We start from the raw sequence: 14,869 nt of genomic DNA, 5'->3' as shown, positions 1-14,869 counted from the left end.
TATCTTTGTAAGTAAATCTTGGCCCATAATTTTTATTACTGCCTTAGGCTAAATTCCTAAGAATAAAACTGATGGTTAATGATATTAAACATTTAAATATAATGCCAATATTTCCTCCAGAAAGACCATACCAATTTTTGCCCTCAACTTTGGCAACAATGAGATTTACAAGTTAAAAAAATAAAAACCTTTTGACCAAAAAAGATAAGTTAAAAATGACCTCATTCTAAATTTCATTTACTGTTTCACTGGAGAAAAAAAAAAAAAAAAATCATGTTTTTTCTTTTTTTTTGGATTTGTCTGTTACTTATCTTTAACATTTCTATGTCATTTTTACAAATGCTGGAAAGTAGAATTCTGCTTCTAGTTTTAGTAATTAACATCTTTAATACAAAGTTTTTAAAAGAGAAGACTTTATTTAGCTTTTATAGATATTTTATATCTGAAATAGAACTTCTAGTAAAACATGACGTGTCCTCTACCATTTCTTTACTAATTTGTCCGAAGCTAGAACACTTTTTTTTCTCTTTTGTTTATTGCCTATCTCCTTCCACTCTAATGAGGGTAGGCAGAGATTTGTGTGTCTTGCTCTCTGAAATCCCTCTAGAGCTACAACCAAGCCTGACATGGTAACTACACAATAAATAGTTGTTGGATGTTTAATGAAAAATTCCTTGACCAGACAGTTCCTCAAATATAAGATAGTTACGCTCTCAACATTCACTCATAAACCTTTTGCATGGTGTGGTCTTTAGACCTGGGGGTAGCCCACAAAAACCTGATGGCTCGTAACATACCTGGAGACCTGGCCCCCAGCCCGGGCTGCTGCCACGAAGACAAGGCCAGCACAGGTAAAGCTTAGAAGGCCAGGAATGCCTTGTCCCTCTCCACAACCTGCCCCCCCAGTAACCCCATGAGAGAAGGGCCTCCTAGCTTCTCTCAAAGACAGGAAGAAAATAAATTTTCAAGAGACAAAGGTGAGTGGAAAGAGCATTTTCAGGAACAGGAATGGAGGCTGCTTTAGGGAGAGGACCAGAGTGCTCCAGGGATGGAACATTCTGTCATGCCTTTCCCGTGGGCGTGTTGTGGCCTCTGCCTCCTCCCTGGCCACACGGCACCCTATGCCCCCGGAGACCAGCTGGCCCACCCCGACCGCCAGCTGCCTCTGGCCTGAGCCCCAGCTGAAACCGTGCACCTCAGATTGGGACTTGAACCCACGTGCCCAGGCTCGAACCCAGCCTAAACCCACAGTCTTCCAACTGAGATCACACACCTGGTTTCAGAACTTAATGAAACTCAGGTTCTTGATGTCTCATCATAGAAAGAACTCAGTGAGAGACAAAGTGATCGGTAAGAAGTGGATTTATTTAGAGAGAAACAGTCCACAGACAGATTGTGGGCCATCTCAGAAGGTGAGAAAGGCCTAGAAAACACTTTTAAACCCTCTCTGCTCATACTGAAGTTTATACCTGTTAGAAAACTTGAGAGCTGTAAGACCAATAGCAAAGAAGAAACTCACTATACTTGGAATAATTTTAGATGAAGGGTTTGAGATCTTCCTCTTACTGCTTGTTGTAGTGTCATAAAAGTAGTTAACTAAAAATATTGCTATTTTGACCTGCCTTCTTCTTGAGAATGTTTATGTGATGTGTTGATCTAGTTTTTATCCCACTCCCTGTAAGAACTATCTATAACCGTTATATTTCTGGGCTTTGTCTTACCCTACTATGCAAAGCAAGTCATGAATTCATAGAAGTCAAATCTTGGAACAGCCATCCTCACCTGTTGTCTAGCCTCCTGTATATTTTTTTTTCCTTTTTTTTTTTTGGCTGCGTAGGGTCTTAGTTGCGGCACGTGGGATCTTGGTTGAGGCATGCAGGATCTTTTGTTGCAGCGCATGGGCTCTTCATTGTGGTGCTCAGGCTTCTCTCTAGTTGTGGTGTGCAGGTTTTCTCTCTCTAGTTGTGGTGTGCAGGCTCCAGAGTGCGTGGGCTCCGTAGTTTGCGGCACGTGAGCTCTCTCGTTGAGATGCACAAGTTCAATAGTTGTGGCGCGTGGGCTTAGTTGCCCCGCAGCATGTGGGATCTTAGTTCCCTGACCAGGGATCGAACCCGTGTCCCCTGCATTGGAAAGAGGGTTATTTACCACTGGACCACCAGGGAAGTCCTAGCTCCTGTAAATTATTGACTCTCTAACCACAGGTGAGAACAGATACTTCTATCTACTCTGTAACATCCAGTTGTTAGTTTTTAACTCCGTGGAAATTTCACCATATCAATTAGGCATAATCCTCTAATTAATTATTGTTAGTGGCTGCATAATATCCACCAGTGTATATGTTCCATTGTTTGTTTAATCATGTTTTTTTATCAACAATAATTTACTTATTTTTTTCTATTATAAATAGGTTGCAGTAAATACAAATATTCTCATATATATAAATGTAGGTGTCATGTCATTATGGGATTGATTTTATGATATATGGTATACACAGTTACATTGAATTGTAGAAGTTATCAAATTGCTTTCCCAAAATTATGTAATGATTCATACTTCTGACATGTTATGTAATGTTATCGAGTTACTTTCCCAAAATTATGCAATGATTCATACTTTTGACATGGTACATAAACACAGACATTTTATTCAGATCCCTGACAAAAATAAATGTTGTCTATTTCATGTTTGCCAATCTACTAAGTACAAAATGATATCCCACTTTTACTTTAATTTGCATTTCTCTGATTGCTGAAAATGTTGGGCATTTTGTTACGTTATATTGTTCATTTTGAATTCTGTCCTGGGACTTGTCTTTTCATGTATGTTTTACCTGTTTTCTCTGAGATAAATTTGAGTTTTTCTTCGTGATTTCTAAATGCCCTTTTTATAACCATCACTTATCTGTCATTTGTGTTATAATATTTTCTAATATTTCTGTTTAACCTATCTTTAAATTTTTTTCAAAGGGTGTGTTTAGTATTTTTCAAGTAGGTCAGATTGTTTTGGTCTCATTTTTATCTAATGGTGAATTTATCACTATTGAAATTCCAGTTTCAGCTTTTTTTTTAATTAAATATTTTAGTTCAGACTTCAACTTATCATTGTAAGTTTTATCTTTTCTGATTTTCCTCAACTAACTTTAAAAGGAAGTTGAAAAGCCAAATAATCTTTATATCCACAATATTGATAGTTTTATTAAAAAAAAAAAGAAAAGTGTGTTCTTTGCTTAGTCCTAGATATAATTTTGAATTACTAGTTTGTATTGTTTGAAACAATTTCTAGAGAAAATCAACAAAACCAAAGATTGTTCTTTGATGTTATCAAAAAATTATAAGATCTCTAGTGAGACACACCAAGAAATAAAGAAAGAAGACTCAAGTACTTAAATCTAAATTGATACAGGATTATCACTACTGATCTTACATAAATTAAAAAAAAGATTGAGATGATACTATAAACAATTGTATGCCAAAAACTTAAATAACCTAAATTAAATGGACACATTGTTAAAAGAAACAAACTACCAAAACTGACCTAGAACATATCCAAAGTCAGAATAGACCTATGACAAGAAAAGAAATTGAGTTAGTAATCAAAAACTTCCCACAAGACAAGCTTAGCCCCAGACGACTTCACTTGTGAATTCTACCACACACATGAAGAACAAGTTACGGCACAAATTATTTCAAAGAAAATAAAGAGGAGGGAACACTCCTAACTCATTCTGTGAGATCAATATTACTAAGAAAAATAAGCAAAGACGTCACAGGAGAAGGCAACTTCAGTCAGATATCCATTATGAGGAGAGATACAAAATCCTCAGCCAAATTTTAACAAACCAGCAACATATAAAATGGATTATGCATTATGACCAGTAGGAATGTTGCCAGCAATGCAAATTTGGTTTAACATAAAGTAAACTTATGGAATATACCATATTAATAAAATAAATGGTAAAACACATGATCATTTAATGCAGAAAAAGCATTTGACAAAGTGCAACACTTACATGGTAAAAACACTAAACAAACTAGGAACACAAGGGAACTTTCTCAGTCGGAAAGAGGTCAACTGTGAAAACCCCTCAGCTAACATACTCAGTGGTGAAAGACTGAATGTTTTCTCTGAAAGATCAAGGACAGGATAAAAATTGAACTGTAAGTTCTAGTTAAGGAAATAAAGCAAGAAAAATAAGTGAAAGACCTCCAGGTTTCAAAGGAAGAAATAAAATTATATTTTCAGGTAGCATGTCTATATCAATTTTTCTTTGATATAGAAAAATTAATATAGTTAAGATGAAAATAGTCCATAAATTAATCTACACAGTCAGTGTAGCCTGGTGAGCCAGGAGTGTAATGATGATATTGACAGTGGTGGGAACACAGAGAAAATAATGAGCTTGGCTATAGACATGTTAAGTTTTAAGTGTCAGCAGGATATTCAAGTAGAAATATCTTGCAGACAGCCAAACATGAGGACTTGGAGAGCATACAGTGATTAAATTCCCTTTTGCAGATTTGTATGTGTTACTTTCATCTTTTAAATTTTATTTCCCTTGGTGATTTGGCCATGCGATTTCTTTACTAGAGTCCCTTCTGACGTTTTATTACTTCATATTATAAATATCTGGATACATTTTAAGTTGCCCTTTATTTCAGTAACATTCCATTATTTTCTCATATTTCTTGGAAAACATTGAGATTATTTTATTCATTTCCCTCTCAGTTTTATTTTGAAACACTTACTGTGATACTGCTAATATTTAGCAAGATGTGTTAGGTCTACAGGCACGCACACACACATACTTACATACAAACTACTAGTTCAGGAGAGTTTCCATGTTTTCAATTATTTGTCAAGAGCTTTCCCATATCTCCCCTTGTGTTTTTGACATACTTTTGGCTTGATTGATTTATGTAAACATTTAATTAAATGATATTATTTTAAAAGTGCTATGAAAGCTCTGGGAGGCTCAAGAGACCCTTCTCAAGTACAGGATGATGACTAACATGCTCCTACAACTTCATCAATTTAAATCAAGTTCTTTTACAGTTCCAACACCAGTATAGTTCACAATAGTCTAACCTCATTTCTACACAAAAGTGTGAATAAAGGACCCAAAAATATGTTTTGTGACAATAGAATAGAAACATGGGATCACTGAACATGTGAGTGGAGGATATGCCAAAATAGAAATTAAAAATTGAGAAATTTGGTTGCATTAAGTTTTAATAATTGCCTAATGTGTCATTATTCATAAGCTTTAGCAAAGTTTGCAGGGCAGGGAAAGCCTCTCTGTCCACCTGTTCTTATCAAAGAGGAAGAGAACTAACAGGATGTATCATTTTCTAGGGCTTTAGACCACATTTGTTAGCTGGTCTTTTTCATTCCTCTAAGTTACTCAAATGGATATACAAATCTTTTCATTCTAAGGAACCTATTTTATTCAAGTTAAATCATCCACTACTATAATTTCCTATTCAAAAGTAAAATCTTTGGATGAGCAGAACTATACTTTCCTAATATTATATATCATTCAGATATATAATATTTGTACCAGGAGCTATATTTTTGAATATCCACAGCCTTCCACATGAACAAATAGTAGATGTTAAACAATTTATACCATAAACCTACCACAAACCAAGAAAAATTGATAGTTAAAGCATTTTACTGAGGATTTCTCTGTAAAACATTGATGATCTGACTTTGGTAAAAAAAAAATTCCAAGTAATATTTTTCCTCTTGAGGGGTATTTGCCCATTTCAGTTGTGAAAGAGCTTCATTTAATACCAGTAAGATTCATCATGATCCCAGCTTTTCAAACTGATAATCAGGAGGGCCTGGTTTCAAAGAATAATGCAAGAAAGGTTTTCACATAGATTCTGCATATGTTTCTACTTATTCTACCTACAATGCAATAATAATATTGTGACTCAACAATGCTTTGATGGCTTTGTTCTCTGATCACACACCTTTCTTTCTTGAAAGACAGACATCCGATATCAACTTTCATACAAGAAAAATTTTGGAGACATAGATTATGCCAGGATCGTTCTGAGGCTTTAGCAATGGAGAAACCATCAGTCACCACCTGACTATGATATCTTAAGTTGGCTATTCTAGGGGCTCTGAACATTTTAAAGATTCTTGAGAAGCTTTAAAGAAAAATAATTTCTGGCTTCAAAAAAACTATAAAAATATCTAGGGAGTGACAAACATTCAAAAATATAATGATTAGATAGTGGTGTGGGTGACACAGGTGTTTTCACTCACCAGAGCTAATCAGACTGCACATGTCAGGTCTGTGCATTTCACGTTATGTAAACTATATTTTAATAAAAATAAGAAATATATTTACATTTTCATGACTTATCTGTCCCATCAAAGGAATTTGCAGCATATTTTGTTAGATTCATTTTCTCTTACCTCTGTTAAAATAACTTCAGCAGGGGTTTCTCTGGGGGTCCAGCGGTTAAGACTCTGTGCTCCCAGTGCAGGGGGCCTGGGTTCAATCCCTGGTCAGGGAACTATACCCCGCATGCCACAACTAAAGACCTGGTGCAGCCAAATAAATAAATAAGTAAATATTTAAAGATAAATAAATAAAATAACTTCAGCAATAGATACTTGTCATTGAAAAGGTTGACCTGATAAATACTATTGTTTGTGTGATATGAAAGTGATTACACCAAGAAGTGCTGTATGACATATTTAGATAGGCCAACAATAAGCCATGCCAAAACATAGCGTTTAGAGAATTTAAAAAAATACTACTAACATCTCATGATTATTTATTAAGCTAACTCTGTATGGAAGATATTCAGATAACTTTTCCTACTTGAATTATTTAGCCAACTGCTGTAAAATGCATTTGAATATAATTACAAATCAGAACACAATTAGACAACATTAAGAAAGCATGTATATAGGAGTTTACTGTATTTGCTCATTTAGTACCAGCTATAAACAAAATGAAATTTCTGTGTAATACTATAAGATCCATAAATGGTATGAGACCAAGAAAAATATTTTGGTTTAGAAGTTTAGAAATATATTTGTTAAACATATTTATTAAGCACTTACTATATGACAGGCACTGTTTTAAACACTGGCAATCTGTCAACTAACAAAATACCTGTCATCATAAATCTTACATTATGTTGATGGAGAAATAAAAATATGTCTTTTGGTTCTGGTTCAGTTGACTTGGATGGTGTTATATCATATGTAGCTATATTTCCTAATACTAAATCCTATGTCTCTGAAGCTGAGGTACAAAGGAATATGATATGAAACTGTGTCCTGAGGTATACCCTACACATACATGAATAAATGGCACATGTGAAGGAAATTCTCAAGTGTGTTGAACAGCTCGGGGACCACTGTAGAGAACAACATCACAAATGACTAGTAGCTAAAACACATCATGGAGTTGCTCTCAAAAAAGGTAACAGAAGACATGACAGAAGCAGAGTTTGGGTAAAACAGAGAAATAACTTCATAGCCTTTCAGCATCCAGCTAATAGACACCAGTAGGAACTCCAAGTAGAGATTGTGTCTCTCTACTAATAGGTCCCTCTGTGACTACACAGGGCACACATCCCGGGGAGTGAGGAATAGAGAGGACTCACTAGTTCCGCTATCCACATGCCTTGCAGAGCTTCCTTGGTCCAAAAGTTTTCAAAACTTTCTTTTATACTTCTGGATATTGCTTTCCCTCAGGGAGAAAAGTACATCAGAACAAAAAATTACTCTAGTTGTTTGAAATAACATTTCTTTAGGGAAGTGTAAGCCAACAATTCGATGAGAAGAGGGCAGGTGGTCACAATATTTGTGGGAAAAGAATATTCCATCTAGTATCTAATGCTATACAAGAAGATTTTTGAAATGCATGATGTTCTTTGAGTTATAGGTAAAAAAGCAAATAAAAAAGCATAACTAATAAAATGGACCCAACAGTGTTTATGTAAATATTTGTCTAACATTGTATAATCATTGTCCAGACCTGAAATGATATTCACATGTCCAGAGGGCAATTGTCTGTCAAAGTTAAATATTTCCTATTTCCCCATCTTGTTTCAGTACCTTCCATGGCCTTCAAGGTAAATATATTGATGTATTGTGAAGAAATGTCAATAGGTACACATGTGACGTATCAGGATCTCTAAAAACTGGTTGAAAAATCAAAAAGCAGATGACACCCAAAAAAGGGGCATTTTGAAGATACACTGAACATAGAAACTTTCTGTTAAGTACTACTTTTCTTTTCAGAACTACCCAGAATTATATGCAGGATGCCAAACATAGAAATTTCTTCACATTTTGTGGTGAAATGGGTGATTGTCAGTAAAATGTCTGTGGCTACTTTCTTATACAGAACCAAACTAATTCTGTTTATTATTTCCCAACTCAGTTGTAAAATGCATATGTTGACATCTAAAAATTGAGATTCAATATGAAATGATCATAGGAGAAAAAGAGCAGTTGTCTTAAAAATACAGTTCCACCAACTACATGATAAATTCTCCCAGTGTTGATTTTTTCTTTTAACCTTAGAGTTAGCGTGTTGAGAATATTTTCTGTTATGTATATTTCTAGTTGTTCTAATAATGATGAGGCTTTCTGCTTTTTCATGCTTATGTAAGTTATTAATGTTTCAGAGGTGGACCTGTGATGTTTTCTGTCATTTATCTTCAGTACCTTCCATTCTATTGGGGCAAAAGTTTTACATCTTACAAAATATCTGTAACATTATAATAAATAAATAAACAAATAAATAAATAACATGTTTGAGAATAAATTAGCATACCAAATTGGTTTTGAATTTAATTATTTTATTTATTCACAAACATATAAATATTTACTATGTACCTATTAATGCCAAGTGTTAATAAGCCAGCTATTTACATGACAAAATACCATCTTCTAAGTCTCTATAATCTTGAAAAGGGAGATTAATTAACATAATATAATAGCATGAGGATATATGTCATTGTATACTGTTGGATTTAAGGAATGAGAAGTCATTTATTCCTATCTACCTGTGAATATTAAGGAAAAGTTTTTACAGCTTAGTCCTGAAAGTGAGAAACTATGACATATTGGAGCATATGCAGGCAGATGGAGAAATGTGAGCAAAGGAAATGCAAATATATAGTGGATGTTTTGGGAAACTGAGTTTCAAGAGTTCTATTTCTGCACCACAGAACATGAGAAGGATGAAAATAGAGATACATGCAGAGGATAGTTCATGAAAGTTTATATATGTTATGCTAGACATTAAGATGGAAGTCATATGATTAATATTTCAATTGATTATAGGGAATTGGAGGTAAAGCAGTATGATTTTAACATAAAAACCATGACAAAAGATAGATCCAGAATATGGAACACTCACCAGGAAAGGCAAACTTTGTGAGGCTTTAGTCAAATAAGAGGTAAAGTCATCTAATGGAATAGAAAAAAGTGGGGAAAAAAAGGATGAAAATCACTTTTTCTTATTTATATTGATGGGTTTGGAATTCTGAGACTTTTTATTTTATTTTTTTGCGGTACGCGGGCCTCTCACTTGCTGTGGCCTCTCTCGTTGTGGAGCACAGGCTCCGGACGCGCAGGCTCAGCGGCCATGGCTTATGGGCCCAGCCACTCCGCGGCATGTGGGATCTTCCTGGACCGGGGCACGAACCCGCGTCCCCTGCATTGTCAGGCAGACTCTCAACCACTGCGCCACCAGGGAAGCCCCTCTGAGACTTATTTTAAACGGAGGCTTAGGTATGAGGGGATTTGGCTGTGACATCTGTCATTCAGTTGATCTCCAGGGTTGATTTGGCTGATTTGGCCGGCTAGGCAGCTGTCCCCTTCCTCACTACTGCGTATGTTTCTCCCATGGCTACAGTATGCTCTGTCGAAAAGGACAACGATTCCCGATGGAGGAGGATCATTCTTTAGTCATTTTTTAGGGTATACCAGTAGCCATGCTCTCCTTTCCTTTTAGAATCCCAAACAAGCTCTATAAGGTCCATTTGTAGGAGAACTTAGTGTAGTCAAGTTTCCAAACTCCAGGCACCTCCAAATGAGGTGCTACCGGTGGCTGTCTGCCTTTTTGGAAAAAAAAAAAAAAAAAAAAAAAAAAAGAGGCTTGCTCTAAAGAAGGATGTAGAACAAAGAGACTATTCAGGTATGAAGATATCTTTTAGCTATGAATTCATTTTCTCTTTTGTGTGAAAAACATGAATCCCAAGGCGGTTTCTAGAATTTTCTAAGGTCCCACAGGGAATTAATGAGAGACTAAATAAATGCTAACCTTTCTAAAATAGTTCATGGTTATATTTCTTAAAAACAAAACATTGTTACATTATGTAACAGTTTTAAGACTATTTTTAGGACAGTTTTAGGATTAAACTAAATTGCAAGTGAGGTAAAGAGCTTTCTCATATACCCCCTGCATAGCCTCCTCTATTACCAACATCACTCACCTGAATCGTACAGTTTTTACCAAGGGTGAACCTAATTGACACATCATAATCACACAAAGTCCATAGTTTATCTCAGAGTTTACTCTTGTTGTCATTCTATGAGTTTGAACAAATGTATAGTGACATATATCCATCATTATATCATACAGAATAATTTCACTGCCCTAAAAATCCTCTTTGCTCTGCCTATTCATTTTTCCCCAACACCCAACCCCTAGCAACCACTGATATTTTTTTATCATCTCCATAGTTTTATCTTTCTAGAATGTCAGGTAGTTGGAATCATATAGTATGTAGCCTTTCAGATTAGCTTCTTTCACTTAGTAAATGTATTTAAGATTCCTCATACTTTCCATTACTTGATAGCTTGTTTTTTTAGTGTTAAAATCCCATTGTCTGGATGTGCCACAGTTTACAATGAATTTGAGTTCCAGTTGCTTCAAATCCTTACCACCATTGGGTGTGTCGGTGTTCTGGATATTGTCCATTCTAATAAGTATATATTGGTACCCCATTGTGCATTAATTTGCATTTCCCTAGTGATATGATGTGTAGCATCTTTTCATATACTTATTTGCCATCTGTACATCTTCTTTGGTGAAGTATCTGTTAAGGCATTTGGTCCATTTCCTAATCAGGTTGCATGTTTTCATACTGTTGAGTTTTAAGAGTTCTTTGCATGTTGTGTTAGAGGTCTTTATCAAATGTGTCTTTTGCAAATATTTTCTCCTAGACTATGTTTTGTCTTCTAATTCTCTTTATATTGTCTTTGCAGAGCAGAAGTTTTTTCATTTTAAGGAAGTCCAATTTATCAATTATTTCTTTAATTAATCTTTATTCATAGGTGACAGTACCACATAAGATGCCTGCATTTAGGACATTAGCCTGTGTAAAAAGAAATCACCGTTGCCAAGGTCTTGTAAGTTTTCTTCTATATTATCTCCTAGGAATTTTATAGTTTTGCATTTCACATTTAGATCTCTGATACAGTTTAAATTAATTTTTGTGAAGGTGGTAAGGTGTGCATCTAGATTCATCTTTTCTGCACATGCGTTTGTGGTAGTTCCAGCATCATTTGTTGGAAAAACTGTCTTCATTCCATTGTATTGCCTTTGCTCCTTTGTCAAATATCAGTTGACTATATTTATGGAGGTCTATTTCTAGGCTCTCTGTTTTATTTCATTGATATATTTGTCTATTCTTTTACCAATACTCACTGTCTTGATTACTGTAGCTTTATAGTAAGTCTTGACATTGGGTAGCATCAGTCCTCCTTTTTTATTTCCTCTCAATATCATTGACTATTGTGTGTCTTTTGCCTCTCCATATAAATATTATTATCAGTTTGTCAATATTCACAAAATAACTTGCTGGGGTATTGACTAGGACTGCACTGAAACTATATATCAAGTTGGGAGGAACTGACATCTTGCCTGTAATCCAATTTTGATTATATGAAGGTTATTGTGATTCCCCAAATCATCCTGATTGTGATGAGACTCTTGTTCTGGTTCACATATTTAGCTAACAAATGTTTGAACATGTACCATAACATATACTCAGGAAGTAAAATGTAAACAGACCTATATATTCCTGTAATCCTGGAGTTTTATTTATTGTTGGAAGATAGCTATTGAAAAAAATGTTAAAAGATTGATAATTCTAGGAAAGAAAATAAATGGACAATATTAATTGCATGTATATCATCAGACTCTTAAATTCTCAGGTTTGCAACTGAATCCTTCATAGCAGTTTGACCATTGTTCTTTGATATATGCTAATTGGACATTTGTAGATCTTCTTTGGAGAATTGCCTATTTAAATCTTTTGCCCATTTTTTACCAGGTAATTTGTCTTTTTATTGCTGATTTGTAAATATCCTTCATATATCCTGGAAAATAGACCCTTTCCAGATATATAATTTGTAAATACTGTTCCCATTCCACAACTTGCCTTTTTTTCTTTCTTAATAGTGTCCTTTGAAGTACAAAAGTTTTCAATTTTGATGCCTTTCAATTTAATGATTTTTCTTGGTTTTCTTGTGCTTTAGGTTTCAAATCAAAGAAACTATTGCATAAAACAAGTTTATAAACATGTATTCCTATATTTTTCTAAGTTTTCTTTTTAATTTTAGTTTTTACATTTAGAAATATAATTCACTTTTACTTAATTTTGGTACTTAATGTGACATAAGGGTCTCAATTTATTCTTCTGTACGTGGATATCCAATTGTCCTAGCACCATTTCTTGAAAAGACTGCTCATTCCCCATTGCTTTACCTTGGGCACCTTTGGTGAATATCAACTGACAATAAATGTAAGGGTTTATGTCTGGACTTTCAATTCTATTTCATTGATCTATGTTTTTATCTTTATTCTAATTTCTCACTGCATAAAATTTTTAGATCAATTTGGGGAGTATTTGCCATCTTAACAATATGAAATTTTCCAGTCATGAACATGATATGTCTTCTCATTTATTTAGGTGTTCTTCAGTTTCTTTTGATGATATTTTGTAGTTTTAAGAATACAAAAGAATACAAGTTACTGCTTAATTTGGTTCAACTATTCCTGAGCATTTTATTATTTTTAATGCTATGATAATTGGAATTATTTTCTTAATTTTAATTTCAAGTTGTATATTGCTAATATATAGAAATACAAATGATTTTAGTATATTGGTCTTACATTCTGCAAAATTGCTGAACTTGTTAGCTCTGTTTTTGTAGATTTCTTAGTATTTTTTTTTCCTATTTATCAGCTTGGATAATCTCAATTAACCTATCTTCAAGTTCACTCTTTTCTTGTTTTCCTGCCTGCTCAAATCTTCTGTGAATCTAGTGCATTTTCATTGTAGTTATTAGACTTTTCAACCCCAGAATTTCTTTTTGGTTCATTTAAAAAAAATTAATTTCTATCTCTTTCTTCATATTCTTTATTTGATGAAGCACTATTCTGATACTTTGTTTTAGTTCAATAGACGTTTTGTTACGTCTTTGAAAATATTTAAAATAACTGATTTAAAGTCTTTGTTTAATGGATTCAACACTGCATCTCCTCATGACAGTTTCTATGGAATATTTTTTTTTCTTATATATGGGCCATATTCTCTTGTTGTTTTTGCATGTCATGTAATTTTTGGCTGAAAACTGGACATTTTTATTTAGGCGAGGTGGCTACTCTTGACATCAACTCCTCCCCAAGGTTTTTGTTATTGCTGATTATTTTAGTTGTTTTTTTGTTTAGTGACTTTACTGTAATAATTCTGTCAAGTCTGTATTCTTTGTCATGTGTGTCTTCTGTAGTCTCTGTTTAGTTAATTTAGTGGTCAGCTAATGATAACACAAAAGATTTCTTAACTGCCTGGAGCCAGTAAGATTCCCAAACTTTGTGAACAAATTCTGTATGTATGGAGGTCATGCCTTCAATATTCACGCTGGCAGTTGACAGCTCTGCCTTAGACTTGACTTCTTACTCGATGTATATCCTAAAGCTTAGCTAGAGAGGAGAGACTAGGGCCTTCTCAGATTTTCCTCAGCTTGTGTACAGTCCTGGGTGGGCAAGATGCCCTCTGTGTGTATGTGTCGTTCTAGATTCCCATGAATATGTAGAGCTTCATGAAGCCTCTGTGAACACTTCATTAGCCAGATTTTTCTTTACAGATTTTTGTTGTTGCTGTTGTTGTTAGTTAGTTATTTGCCCCAACTCTTATCTGTGGTCTTAGGCTGTGACCTTTAACAATTGCTTGTAATTATTTTTGACAAATACCCTTGGGAGAAAGGCTTTTCACATAGAGTGATCTCTAAGCCAAGTCAAATACAAACAGCCTTGCCAGTGGAGTCTTTCAGGAAACCACAAACAGATACAATAATGTCAGTTCTCTTGGAATGAGCTTTGAAGGAGCTCCAGCCTTAGTCTTTTCCCTCCAGTGCATGCAAGACTGCCAGTTTTCACCATGAATGCAAGTTGTTAGTTTTCAAGGCTCACATACAGTTGGAGAACGGGGAATGGGACTAGAGCAAGTTAAAATACAATAAATCTCACAATTCTTAAAAGATTCAGTCATTTTTCTTGAATTAACATTCCTAGATTGTTGCAAGCCTTTGGTTAATTTCCAGAGTTCTGAGAAAGATGATTCTGATAATTCTTGCTAGTTTTCTTGTTGCTTTTATGGAGGAGGGAATTTTTAGAGATCCTTACTTCACCATTTTTTCTGACATACACAAAGTGGATACAGAGTATAGAATTTAGTTGTGACAGTTTGTATTTTTTCACTTAATGCACAATTTTGAAAAATTATATATACTTCCGTAATTAGTATAACTACAAAAACTACCTTATTCTGTGACAGTTGTTTTTATAAAATGTAATTCTGTTAGGTAAATAGTTATA

The sequence above is a fragment of the Leucopleurus acutus genome (genome assembly GCF_964270905.1).
Source record: "Leucopleurus acutus genome assembly, chromosome: 4".
NCBI lineage: Eukaryota > Metazoa > Chordata > Mammalia > Artiodactyla > Delphinidae > Leucopleurus > Leucopleurus acutus.
The sequence above is the reverse complement of the archived record's forward strand: the minus strand, read 5'-3'. Positions refer to the sequence as shown.